This window comes from Schistocerca piceifrons, chromosome 6 (assembly GCF_021461385.2).
Source record: "Schistocerca piceifrons isolate TAMUIC-IGC-003096 chromosome 6, iqSchPice1.1, whole genome shotgun sequence".
Taxonomy (NCBI): Eukaryota; Metazoa; Arthropoda; class Insecta; order Orthoptera; family Acrididae; genus Schistocerca; species Schistocerca piceifrons.
This window is the reverse complement of record NC_060143.1, coordinates 519264338-519278841: the sequence shown is the minus strand read 5'-3', so window position 1 is coordinate 519278841 and position 14504 is coordinate 519264338. Positions and strand designations below refer to the sequence as shown.

At 43.6% G+C, this 14504-nt stretch overlaps 1 protein-coding gene and 1 pseudogene across 3 annotated transcripts in view; both read left to right on the top strand.

The window, feature by feature from the left end:
• Positions 1-14504, top strand: part of LOC124802909 (synaptotagmin 1-like) — a 1021155-nt gene that overhangs the window by 203884 nt on the left and 802767 nt on the right. The window lies entirely within an intron of this gene.
• Positions 3374-3491, top strand: LOC124803529 (annotated as a pseudogene).

The window sequence follows — 14504 nt, the reverse complement described above, 5'->3', positions numbered from 1 at the left end:
AATGAAATGAAATGGGTAGAACAAAAGACGAGCTAAATAGGAGATGAAACCTAAAAATAACCGCACACGGTTGCTTATGCTAGTAAAGAAACTTATATATGAAGCTACCTATGACAACAGGAGGAACTCTTAAAAACTATACGTAAAGCCAGTAGTTTTTAATAAAAATATTTGCGCATTCGGAAGAGAAAGTTTGTCTTTGAAATTTCGTAAATAGATCTCGCTGCAAAGAAAACCGCCTTTGTTTCAGTGACTGTCACCCCAACTCGCGTATCACATCAGTGACACTCTCACCCCTATTGCTCGATAACACGAAACGAGTTGCCCTTCTTTGCGCTTTTTCGATGTCCTCCGTCAATCCTACCTGGTAAGGATCCCATAACCCGCAGCAATATTCCAGCAGAGGACGGACAAGTGTAATGTAGGCTGTCTATTTAGTGGGTTTGAGGCATCTTCTAAGTGTTCTGCCATCAAAGCGCAGTCTTTGTTTCACCTTCCCCACAGTCCTACCTCATTATCATGATTAAAGAGATGTTATCACCAAAGATTACAAATCCCCAGAGGCTGGATGCAGTGTAACATCGTACTCAACTCTCGTTCCAGTCTCTTTTGGTTTTCCATGGAAATTGTTTATTTATAAATTTTCCCTAATTTACTGTACCTAATTCATTGCCTCCAATGTATTCTAATGGTTCAAATGGCTCTGAGCACTATGGGAGTTAACTTCTGAGGTCATCAGTACCCTAGAACTTAGAACTCCTTAAACCTAACTAAGGACATCACACACATTCGTCCCCGAGACAGGATTCGAACCTGCGACCGTAGCGGTCGTGCGGTTCCAGACTGAAGCGCCTAGAACCGCTCGGCCACACAGGCCGGCCAATGTATTTACTCCCTTTTCAGTGGTTTCTGTGTTACAAAATATGTGGATAAAATACAGCCGGGTCCGTTGGCCGACCGGTTCTAGGCGCTTCAGTCCGGGAACGCGCGACTGCTACGGTCGCAGGTTCGAATCTTGCCTCGGGCATGGATGTGTCTGCTGTCCTTAGGTCAGTTAGGTTTAAGTAGTTCTAAGTCTAGGGGACTGATGACCTCAGATGTTAAGCCCGATAGTGCTCCGAGCCATTTGAACCATTTGATAAAATACATCTGACGAAAGTGATACCTGAAGAGTAATCAGCTACGATCAAACAGCTGCCGAAAAATGAAAGATAAAAAATTTCATTTTGTTACTTAGCGGTATTTCATATTAGGTTTGAATGAATAAATCAGATATCACAATTGGTATTACACAGGCTCTTTTAAAGAGAAAATGCCAAACACCAAGATAATAAATTATTTCTGTACAAAAATTTGTGTATTGTAGAAAGTTGCTTTTTTATTGAAAAATGAAAATCAAGAGACTGGTGCTCCACGTAATTTACACGTTTTACACACTGGAAGGTAAAGCAACATCTACAAGAAATCTTTAATCATCCCTATTCTACAAAGATTTCTGACGTCATTGTGGTATAGTGCATAACAGCAACTTTGATGTCAAATATTTCCAAATCGCTGAGATAAGAAGCCAACGAGGACTGGAGAAAGCGGTAATAAAATGGATATCACATTCCATGCCAATATAGTCTTTCCAACAAAGTTTGCGTGTTTCGTTAAGACACCCCAGGATGTCAGAGTTAATGAGCTGATAGTCTCAGGACGTTATTCTAGACAGAGATAAAAAAGACTTCCTTACAATTGTCTCTAAACAACAGATAATACTAAAATGGTTTACAGAGACAATTTTCCCTCTGCACTAGTCACAGGCGTAAATATTTGAAATTTGTAACATTAATTTCTCATATTTCCATGCGATATGGCGGCCAAACTCGGCGGACTGTTTGTTCAGTCGTTCGAATGTCTGTTGCTAGGCTTTTCTTCTGCTTTGTACGTCCTCTCTAGATACAAGTACATACACGAAAAAAGTTACATTAGTGTACTGTAACAAAACGCTATTCTGCCTATCGGTGCGGACATTTTGTGGCTTTGTGGTGCTGCACTCTAGGGCCTACATTACGGATGTGTCTGTTATGCGACGTTCCCGTAGAAGTCACTATTCAGTCGCTTAACCAACATAGTGGCGGCGACGAGACGTCCGTTTGTTAAACACGTGTCGTCATCGTGTGGGTAGTTTTGGTGTGTGGAAACATTGTCTCTTGAAGACTAAAGATCGACGGTAGACAGTGGTAATCCTGGTAACCGGAGTTCTTGTGTATCTGAGTATCTCCAAGTGTCTTGTACCGATTACCAAAAATGGCTCTGAACACTATGGGACTTAACCTCTGAGGTCATCAGTCCCCTAGTAGAACTTAGAACTACTTAAACCTAACTAACCTAAGGACATCACACACATCCGTACCCGAGGCAGGATTCGAACATGCGATCATAGCGGTTGCGCAGTTCCATACTGAAGCGCCTAGAACCGCTCGGCCACATCGACCGGCTGTACCGATTACCATCCCATGTTCAACGCCCGTGAACTCGCAACGTAGTGCCACGTTCACCACATATTTCCCCGGAACATACTGCCGTACGTCGCACCCAGCCAGAGCGTTAGGGCCTTATAAATGTCCCATGTTCATGTGGAACAATCCTTCCCGTGACTTTAGACCATTCAGTTTCTTTAATGGTTGCCACAGATTTGAAAACTGAGGTACAACGTTCTGGCATCAATATCATTGTAGAAAGACCCGAGAGCTGAGAAGCTTAGCCTTCGTGATTTGACTGTGGCATCATTTCGACGAACGCATGCGGTTGGAGAAACTAAGGGATAGGAGTTTATATCTTATCTGTGTGTTTACGAGCTGTTTGATTGTCAGTGGAATGATTACTAATTCCCTGATTTTATATTGTCGCCTCTGATGCAACTGGATTTTGCGATGAATATTCATACAAGGTCCATTTCAGGATCTGAAGAAGTTTAGAACACATTTTTCTACAAAAAATTCCTGAAAAAGTTGCTTTCAGGTCTTTTCCAGAACGTCTGTCTGTGGGAACTCTGCCTCAAATGTTCTCTATGAATAATTTCCATTGCATTGTGTATGATACCGGAGAAGTCACTTTTATAGGAGTGGGAGACGTAACGATGCTTTTCAGAGCCCTCCTTTCTTCCTCAATTTATCTTATATTGTTTAATTTTGTACTCAAAATATTCCTGTGACGGTACTATGGTTTGATGATCTTTTCATATTCTGTATTTCCAAAACTGCCTGACAGATTTGCAACTTTAACCACTAACGAATGAGTCAAAAGCCACCACCAATTTACTATCGTTGTAAGTCCGTAAAGCCTGTCTTGCAGCAAATGAATATATAACTGCCACTATGAGAGTCTTGGCAACGGCATTGCCGCAGTGAATACACCGGTTCCCGTGAGATCACCGAAGTTAAGCGCTGTCGGACGTGGTTGGCACTTGGATGGGTGACCTTCCAGGCCGCCATGCGCTGTTGCCATTTTTCGGGGTGCATTCAGCTTCGTGATGCCAATTGAGGAGCTACTCGACCGAATAGTAGCGGTTTCGGTCAAGAATACCATCATAACGACCGGGAGAGCGGTGTGCTGACCCCACGCCCCTCCTATCCGCATCCTCCACTGAGGATGACACGGCGGTCGGATGGTGCCGGTAGGCCACTAGTGGCCTGAAGACGAAGTGCACTGTGGCAGTCGTAGTGGCAGCTCGGGTAGTTTCCACAGATGCACAGATGAGCCAAAACATTAAGACCACATTCTTAATAACACGTTCTTCCATCTTTGAATAGCAGCAGTGGTTCTGAATGGCAGATGTTTTCAAGTCCTTATTAGGTTACTGGAGGGATGTGACGCCAGACCTGTATGCAGTTACAGTAAACCGTGGGACTGAGGTTTGTGTAAGTGCAGTTAGTGCCCAATAGCGTCCCTGACATATTCCATCGGGTTGATATCAGGCAAATTGGTAAGCCAAGACATCAATGTAAGTTCACCATCGTGCTCCTCAAACCGCTGTAGCACGATTCTGGCCTTTTGAAATGGAAGTTATCCCGCTGTAAGAGCGTCGGGGATGCAGGTGATTGTCCATAACGTTCACGTACTCCAAAGGTGTCGTGGTGCGTTCGATTATTAACACGGGTCCCATGCAAGGAAGCAACTTAATACTGTGCCATTGGCCAGCGTCCGAAGTGCAATGTATGTTTTGAGCTGCCGTTCGCTTGGGTAACGGCATATCCGGGTACGACCATCGAACTGGTGCAACAAGAAACGACGTGATTCATCCGACCATGCGACGCGTTTCCATGGATCCACGCTCCAGACTCGATGATTCCGTGCCAGCTGCAGTCGTAATTTAGGAGGTCGTTGGGTGAACGTGGAAACACGCGGAGGTCGTCTGCTGCAGAGCCCCTTCTTCTACAGTTCGTGCTGAACGATGAGTTCTGAAACACTTGTGCCTACACCATCTATTCTGTCATCACTCTAGCGGCACCACCGTTTAGGATAGGGAAAGTTAGTTTTGTGCGATGTTCTGAGCACAAGTTACAGCCAGGTGCAGGCCAGATTGCAGTAAGTTACACTGACCAGCGGTTGCGAAGTGGAATGGAGGCCACAGGGCCAGCGAACCGCTGAAAAGGGTAAAAGCAGAGGTTCGTATGGCGCAGCCAGGGTGTGGGGCGTACGTGACTCGGAGCGATGCGTTAGCGAAACAGAGGCGCGCAGCCGAGTATAAATAGGTGTGGTTTTCTAACGAGATTCATTCAAGTGAGGCAGCTCTCCTGGGCAGCGGGGCATGTCACTCCGCTGGGGCGATAACGTCCCAGTCCACGGCGGGTCGTTGGTTCGACCCTCGGAGGCCGATGTGGGGTCTGCATCCAGCCAGGGCGGGCCACTCTTTGGCTCGCTATCGCGGGCAGGCGTCTCGAGTCCCAACACACGCCGGAGACTACTGAGGCGAGGGGTCGCAGATTCGGACGCCAGTTAGGGGGCGATCGTTGCCGCCGCGATCCTAGCTACACCAGCCAAGAAAGAAGCAACAGTGGGGCCAGCCTGTGGCTCCCGGTGGAGCAGCGCGGAGTCAACGGGGATGGTGGCCGCTGAGTCGGCTGCTGGACAGCCATCCTGACATAATCGGAACTCTACAGCGTTGCACAGATCTCTGGGGCAATGGGCTCAGCACTGCGGGCCTGTGACGTGGACCGAGGTCAACGAAACACTGTAGCGGAAACGAATAAATCATTTGAAAGTGTTGTTTACATAGTTCCGCGTAGTCAGCGCGTACACAACTTTCCCACTAGAGCGCTCCCCGCTAAGCACAACAGCGCAGGCGCAGCGCTCGTCCGTCTCCACACTACGAGATGGCGCTGCCTTAGAGACGGACCAAATTCTGCTTCCGCCGATCCGCGTATTAATATGTAACGCAGCCAATGTGATTGCTGCTAACGTAGAACCTTTTCTCCTCGCTGATCACACTCGCACAGTGATACCTGAATGCGCGAGGCATTATAACGAGTGTACAGACCTCCGATTAGTCAGTCTGCATTTGATCTGCACCAGTCTGTACCAGTCTGCATTAGTCTGTACCAGTCTATAGTCAAGTTTCAGTCTGCACCTAATAAGACTATCATATTCCTGTACATAGCCATGAAGGTAAATGTATAGACACTTTGTCAAGTATCAGAGATATGTGAGAATGAGATTAACGTCCCAAGACCAATGGAATTTCAGATTGTCAATTGTAAACAGCATTCAGAATCAGGTTACATAGTGTCTATGCTTTTTATTATTTTAATAAGTGTGCGTGAAAATTAATCAAGTTCTGTTTAAAGTTGGTCACCGTCAATCTGCTACTCTAAGCATGCCAGTGGCATTTCTATCGTCTGACCTAACAGCAAAACACGCCACAATAAGACCACGAGACATAGTGCTGACACTCGCTTACTTCGTTAGAGTGACAAGTCAAATAATCTGATGGTGTGTGTACCATAGGTCTTACAGTACGCACACCACAGTAAGGCTCGGCCGAGGTTTAATACGGCACCTCCTGGCACCCACCAACTACATCATATCTGCCACTGTTCGTTGCCTGTCCTACTTTACAGAGAGGCCAGTGATAAGGCGTGGACGTCCAACAGTCCGTCACCTGTTGGTGGTTTCTCCACCCTTCAACCACTTTGTGTATATGCTCACTAAAGTTGCCCGCGATTAGCAGACCGGCTTTGCCGTGTCCGAAATGCTCCTTCCCAGGCGCCTGTCCACAGGAATCTAGTCTTTGTCAGAGTCGCTTATGTCATTGGATTTCCCTTCTTTCGGCCAATATCATCACTAGAATCACTCCCCGTTCGTTCCTGCTGCGCTTACATTTGCTCGCAACGCCACCAACGCGTCATTCAATCTCGCAGTGGCAGTGGACATAACGTTTGGCTCACCTGTTAATACGAATGTGAATGTATAAGCGGTAGTCAAATGAAAACGAGACATTTGGAAATAAAGTAAGTAAACTGTTCATTATGTCGGAAGTAGTCGCCATAACCTTTAATACAGCTATCCCATTGTGAGACACGGTCAATGTCTTCGTGGAAAGAAGTCTGCAGTTGCCTACGAAACCATGATTGTATCCATGAGTGCACTTCTTCGTCCGAAGCCAACTGACAGCCACGAATGTCTTTCTTCAGGTCCAGCTTGTGGAAATCACGCGGTGAGAGATCAGGACTGTATGAAACTAATTTTAATTTTAATAACCAACAGCCTCAGTTGCACCGTTTACCTAGAATTTACCTAGGTTTCAGTCGGGATAACCCAACCTTCTTCAGAATAACAGTAACTACCGTTTGCCCTAGCGGACATCGTCAAGCTAAAACTACAAATCCATAAATTATCGTCAAACTGTAAAAACTTCTCTGAAACTGCTTCGGCCCCACTTCGCGACCGCGATGCGGCAGCCACGAGTGTCTGGGAAGTGCTGCCGAAGCAGTTTCGGAGAAGTTTTTACAGTTTGACGATAATTTATGGATTTGTGATTTTTGCTTGACGATGTCCGCTAGGGACAAACGGTAGTTACTGTTATTCTGAAGAAGGTTGGGTTATCCCGACTGAAACCTAGGTAAATTCTAGGTAAACGGTGCAACTGAGGCTGTTGGTTATTAAAATTAATATTTATACAGTTGCTGACAGGGCCGTGAACGGTCACTATTTTTAACGAATTAACCGGGTTTCAACACTGCTAGGAGTGTCTTCCTCAGAATTTAAATCAATGAATGGTCTATAACATGGTCACAGAATTATGACTAAAAACGTATGATACAAAGTATAAGTACAGAATCATCGTGAAAGACTGGCAGTACTTACGTCATTTATAAAATAATAAATACGCCAAAAGGGCATTAGTCACAAAGATATTTAAGATAAAAAATTGTTATGGCGAGCCACTAAGGGCTGCTCGTTACTTACGCGGTTACAGGCTGCAACCTGCAATATTTATTATTTTATAAATGACATATCAGTACTGCCAGTCTTTTACGATGATTCTGTACTTATACTCTGTATCAGACGGTTTTAGTCATAATTCTGTGACCATGTTATAGACCATTCTTTCATTTAAATTCTGAGGAAGACAGCCCTAGCAGTGTTGAAACCCGGTTAAATCGTTGAAAATAGTGACCGAGGGCTGTTTTCTTTCAATTTTTTCAAGGTTGTTTAGATTTCGCTGCAGATTTTTTAATGGGAAGCCATTATGCATCCGCCGTAAGATCAACTTCTCTTTCCACGCGATTTCCATGTTTTGGAGCCCTGAAGAAAAACATTCGTGGACGTCGATGTCCTTCGGACGAAGACGTACACGCAAGAAGAAATTGACTATCTTGTCTCTCAGTCGCATAAATTATACAGTGGCATAAATTATTAACAATTATGACGACTACTTTCGAAATAATAAACATGCACTAACGTTTTTCCTTCTGTCTCGTGTTAATTTTTTCACGTAGATGAAGGTATAATTAGATGAATGACGAACGCTAACTTCACTTAATGAATGTTTATTCAGCACTTACACGTACAAGAGCGCGGAGCGAACTGCCTCCGACCAGAACATACACCGTATATTACAGTTACAGAACATTCCAGTATAATGATTCTTGATATTTGAGGATACTTCTAGAATGTCCTCGAACCGAATATAGAATACCAATCTAGTATCATAGCAGCTATACCACACTCTTCTTCTGCGACAGTTGAATGCCACTTATAGATTTTTCAAATCCAAATAGTTTGTTCTGACGTATTTCAAAACCGCAACATGTTTTTATTTTCACCAAATGCATTTGGTTTCCTTCTACTACATTAGAGGAACTCACTGTAAGTATTATTATTTCGCTAAAAAAATTGTTGAATGGGAAACACCGATACGCATTATTTTGACTTCGCGTTACTCTCCATATTTTTTATTTCAGAATATAACTGATGTGGTAATTTTGTACCAAGTCTGGTAAGGAAACAGTTTTTAATTTTAATTTGTATTCGATATTATCTGGTTTTAGCCAACTTTCTGTCCTACTACTATGTGGGCATATGGGAGACCAACTGGTCGGCCTTTTTATGAGACTCTTGCTGTTAGTTAACAGTGAATTAACATTCTCTTTCTGACATCTAACGTGACGAATGCTACTGTGTGTACTTGATGGGAATGATATTCTTTTCTGTCTGACATCGGAATGTAAAGCAGCGGATTTCTGGACGCATTTCTTTACCACAAAAACCCACATGTTTCCGTCACGTGAAACCTGAAACACTAGCAGTCATTTCGTGCGTACAGAGCAATCCTCGTCCATGAAGCAGGGTATTCTCCACGCTATAGCAGAGGTCGCGAAATCCGCATCTAAAATCGTCACGGGATCATCTGAGCCTCTGGTGTAATCCTTCTGCTCAGCACCAAATCAAATGACCGCGATCGGTTCTGGGAACAATGCTTCTAAGCGCCAGCTGTGCATCCACCCCACGCGCAATGCTAAGTTCTTACCAACGCAGCCGCCGAGGAGGGCCTCTGATCCCAGGCAGAAGGCGTCGTTAATGCCGACGTGATCCACGATTTGCGGCCGGGAGCACGCAGTGCTTTTAATATCCACCGGCAATGGCTCTTCTGCAACTGGGATGAGACCCCTTGGCAAGCAAGCAGTGGACACTCACCTTCCTTCGCCATGTGGCCGCTATTTCCTTAAGGGGTCCACTACACGTCTAACGTTGGAACTCCCAGTCAGTGGGGTAATCAACCCTCTGCGCTGATCCACACCTCAATCCTGTTTATACGACGTACGGTGACAGCCGTACGCAAGTACCCACATGTTCTTCTTCCACCTAGATATTCGTGACACAGCCAGTTTTTACCATTCACTCTCGGATGAATTTGAGCAGCTCAGGGTGACGATATCGAAAGGCGCCGCGACATCAAGGCCCTATGATGAGACGATAAGGACCACAGGTGTCGATACCAAGTGCCATATCGCCTACGGAATCCAGGGCAGCAGCCTAAAGCGTGCCTGCCGTGGCCGGATAGTGGCCAATCCCTCTTGATCTGCACAGAAACGCACAGTCCCTATCAAACTTTAATTTACGTGATTCAACATAGTAAGGAACATAGCTCACCTAAGCGAAGGAAGGAAGATTAAATTTTAACGTTACATCAACGCTGAGGTCATTAGAGACAGAACACAAGTGCAGAAGTTTAACGTTCTATCAATCATGAGAGACAGAGCACAAGTGCAAATCAGAGAAGAATGGGGAAGGAAATCAGTCGTGCCCGTTCAAAGGAACCATCTCGCCATTTCCCTGAAATGGTTAAGGAAAATCACAGAATACGTAATTCTGTACCGCTGGACCGTGATTCGAACCATCACTCTCCCAAACACAAGTGCAATGTGCTAACCCGTACCTCCCCTCCCTCGGTCCTGTAATTGAATCAGACACCGGACGCAGTGTAATTACTGGAACAACGTTGTTTCTCATTACACGACGCTACAAAGCCGCGCGACAATAATTCACGTGAAACATGAAAATACCTGTACGTACACAGAAGCTCGAGCATTCTTTCGGTAATTCCCGCTAAATCGATAAATAACTGAGAAATAACTGCCATAGTATGTATCAAACGATAAACTGTTTCAACTGCGAGATGTTGTTATTGCAGTATTCACTCCAGAGACTGGTTTGATGCAGCTCTCGATACTACTCTATACTGTGCAAGCTTCTTCAACTCCGAGTAACTACTGAAACCTAAATCCCTCTGAATCTGCTTAGTGTATTCATCTCTCGGTCTCCCTCTACGCTTCCCTCTATTACTACATCTACATCTACGTGATTACTCTGGTATTCACAATGGACTGCCTGGCAGAGGGTTCAATGAAACACGTTCATGCTGTCTCTCTGCCGTTCCACTCTCGAACGGCACGCGGTAAAAACGAGCACTGTGCGAGCCCTGATTTGTCTTATTTTATCGTGATGATCATTTCTCCCTATGTAGGTGGGTGCCAACAGAATGTTTTCGCAATCAGAGGAGAAAACTGGTGATTGAAATTTAATGAGAAGAAGCCGTCACAACGAAAAACGCCTTTGTTTCAATGATTGCCACTCCACGTATCATGCCTGTAACACTATATCCCCTATTTCACGATAATACAAAACGAGCTGCCCTTCTTTGGACTTTTTCGATGTCATCCGTCAGTCCCATCAGATGCGGATCCCACACCGCACAGCAATAATCCAGAATAGGGCGGACAGGCGTGGTGTAAGCAGTCTCTTTGGTAGACCTGTTGTATCTTTTAAGTGTTGTGCCAATGAATCGTAGTCTTTAGTTTGCGCTACCCATAATATTATCTAAATGATCGTTCCAATTTAGGTTATTTGTAATTGTAATCCCTAAGTATTCAGTTGCATTTGCAGCCCTCAGATTTGTGTTACTTATCGCGTAATCGAAATTTAGCTGATTTCTTTTAGTACTCATGTGAATAACTTCACACTTTTCTTTATTTATGGTCAATTGCCACTTTTCGCACCATACCGATACCTTATCTAAATCATTTTGCAAGTCGTTTTGATCATCTGATGACTTACAAGACGGTAAATGACAGCATCGTCTGCAAACTATCTAAGACGGCTATTCAGATTGTCTCATATGTCGTTCATATAGATCAGGAACAATAGAAGCCCTATAACACTTCCTTGGGGAACGCCGGATGTTACTTCTGTTTTACTCGATGACTTTCCGTCTATTACTACGAACTGTGACCTTTCTGACAGGAAATCACGAATCCAGTGGCACAACTGAGGCGATACTCCGTAGGCACGCAGTTTGGTTTGAAGACGCTTGTGAGGAACGGTGTCGAAAGCCTTCTGGAAATCCAAAAATATGGAATCAATTTGACATTCCCTGCCGATAGCACTTATTACTTAATGAGTATAAAGAGGTAGTTGTGTGTCACAAGAACGATATTTTCTGAATCCGTGCTGACTATATATCAATAAATCATTTTCTACGAGGTGCTTCATAATGTTCGAATACAGTAAATGTTCTAAAACCCTACTGCAAATCGACGTTAGTGATATAGGCCTGTAATTCAGCGGATTACTCCTACTTCCCTTTTTGGGTACTGGTGTGACTTGAGCAATTTTCCAGTCTTTAGGTACGGATCTTTCTGTGATCGACTGGTTGTATATAATTGCTAAATATGGAGCTATTTTATCAGCATACTCTGAGACTGGTATACAGCCTGCACCGGAGGCCTTGCGTTTATTAAGTGACTTAAGCTGCTTTGTTACACCGAGGATATCTACTTCTATGTTTCTCATCTTGGCAGTTGTTCTTAATTTGAATTCAGGAATATTTACTTCGTCTTCTTTGGTGAAGGAGTTTCGGAAAACCTTGTTTAAGAACTCTGCTCTAGTGGCACTGTCATCAGTGACTTCACCGTTGTTATCGCGAAGTGAAGATATTGATTGCGTCTTGCCACTGATGTGCTTTATGTATGACCAGAATCTCTTTGGGTTTCCTGCCAGATTTCGAGACAAAGTTTCGTTGTGGAAATTATTAAATGCTTCTCTCATTGAAGTACACGCTATATTTCGAACTTCTGTAAAACTTTGCCAATCTTGGGGATTTTGCATCCTTTTACATTTGGCATGCTTTTTTCGTTGCTTCTGCAACAACGATCTGACCCGTTTTGTGTACCATAGGGGATCAGTACCATCACTTATTAATTTATGTGCTTTATACCTCTCAATTGCTGTTGATACTACCTCCTTGAAAACATTCCACAACTTTTCTACACTAAATTGGTGATTCCTTGATGCCTCAGAATGTGTCCTACTAATCGATCCCTTCTTCTAGTCAGCTTATGCCACAAAGTCGTCTTCTCTCCAATTCTATTCAGTACCTCCTCATTAGTTACGTGATCTACCCATCTAATCTTCAGGACTCTTCTGTAGCACCACATTTCGGAAGCTTCTGTTCTCTTCTTGTCCAAACCATTTATCGCCCATGTTTCGCTTTCATACATGGCTCCACTCGAGAAATCCGCATCTAAAATCGTCACGGAGTAATCTGAGCCTCTGGTTTAATCCTTCTGCTCAGCACCTGTGCTTCCACGCTACGCACCATTTTCAGAAGAAAGCTTCCTGACATTTAAATCTACAGCTGATGTTTACAAATTTCTCTTCTTCGGAAAAGCTTTCCTTGACAGAGCCAGTCTACATTTTATATCCTCTCTACTTCTACCATCATCACTTATTTTGCTCCCCAGGCAGTAAACCCCATATACTACTTTAAGTGTCTCATTTCCTATAATTCCCTCAGCATCACCTGATGTAATTCCGTTATCCTCGTTTTGCTTTTGTTGATGTTCTTCTTATACCCTCCTTTCAAGACACTGTCCATTCCGTTCAACTGCTCTTCCAGGTCCTTTGCTGTCTGTGACAGAATAACAATGTATCGGCAAACCTCAAAGTTTTTATTTCGTCTCCATGGATTTTAATTCCTACTCCAAATTTTTCTTTTGTTCTCTTTACTGCTTGCTCAATATAAAGATTGAATAACATCGGGGAGAGTCTACAACCCTGTCTCACTCCCTTTTCAATCACTGCTTGCCTTTTGTACCCTCGACTCTTATAACTGCCATCTGGTTTGTCTACAAACTGTAAATAGCCTTTCGCTCCCTGTATTTTACCCATGCCACCTTCAGAATTTGAAAGAGAGTATTCCAACCAACATTGTCAAAAGCTTTCTCTAAGTATACAAATGCTAGAAACGTGGGTTTGCCTTTCCTTAATCTATCTATGGAAAATTGAACTGCTTAAATGATAACTGTTAGATACGTGCGTATATGACATGGGAACGTAACAGCGTTTGCACAGTTCGTGTGTCGTGGTCTCTAGTTGCAGACGTTACAGCGCTGGAATACACATCTGGTGGAATGTAATGCAATTAGCACAAATTTTTTGCTGCGGAACAGCTGCAGAATGCCCTATTATGCTCCGCTCAGGAATGTTACTGCATTGTAACAGTGAGCTGAAAACGGAAAGGACCGACGAATAATAACGCTTAATATGTGTACGTTGATAATATAGAACTTTTCTGACTGCATGACGAAAAAAATGAAACAAAAATATTTAGTATACCATAGTGCTAAGTTCTTTTGCGTTATATTTCGTATGCATGATACATTTGTTCGCTATAACTAAACACACAAAATTAAGCTTCTGACAACCAATTATAAGAACTTGAAAGTTTTTAGAAAAGTTAAGGCGACAACTAATATTTAGAAGTACGTTGTTTCCATAATAGAAATCTAATTCCCGTATAAAATTTTAATCGCGTATAGCCTACTTAAACTACTTCAATTCTTTTAAGTGATGTCATATAAGAGATTCAATGCTTCTGTTACCATCACCATCAGACCTACAACAGCAACCTGTTCGCATTAACAGTGAGTTCGAAGAGATTGAAATGAAAGTAAAACTTGAAATTTGCAATGAAACTGATACTTTTCATCTGAAGGATGAGTAAGTGGCGAAGTAATTTGAATATGTCACAAAATTCTACGAATTTTTTGTGTGTCAACAAATATCCACAGTGTCATGTAACAATAAAAATCAAAGGCGTGGTATACTCCCAGATATTCGCGACACAGCCAGGATTTCCCATTCAGACTTGGGTGAATGTGAACAGCCGTGGATGACCATATCAGAAGGCGACACAAAGTCCGAGATCTATGATGAGGCTTTAGGGACCACAGATGCTGCAGCTATCCGGCTCAGGTGCCATAACGACAACGCAGGGCAGCAGTCTGAAGCTTGTCCGTGATCAACACAGCTTCTAATTTGCCCGTGATCAGTACAGCTTCTAACTGTTTCTGGAGAGTGGCAAATCCTCCTGTATACGCACAGGGAAGCCACAGCCCGTATGTACCTTTAATCTATGTTCTTCGACACAGCAAGGACTGTAGCTCACCTAAGCAAAG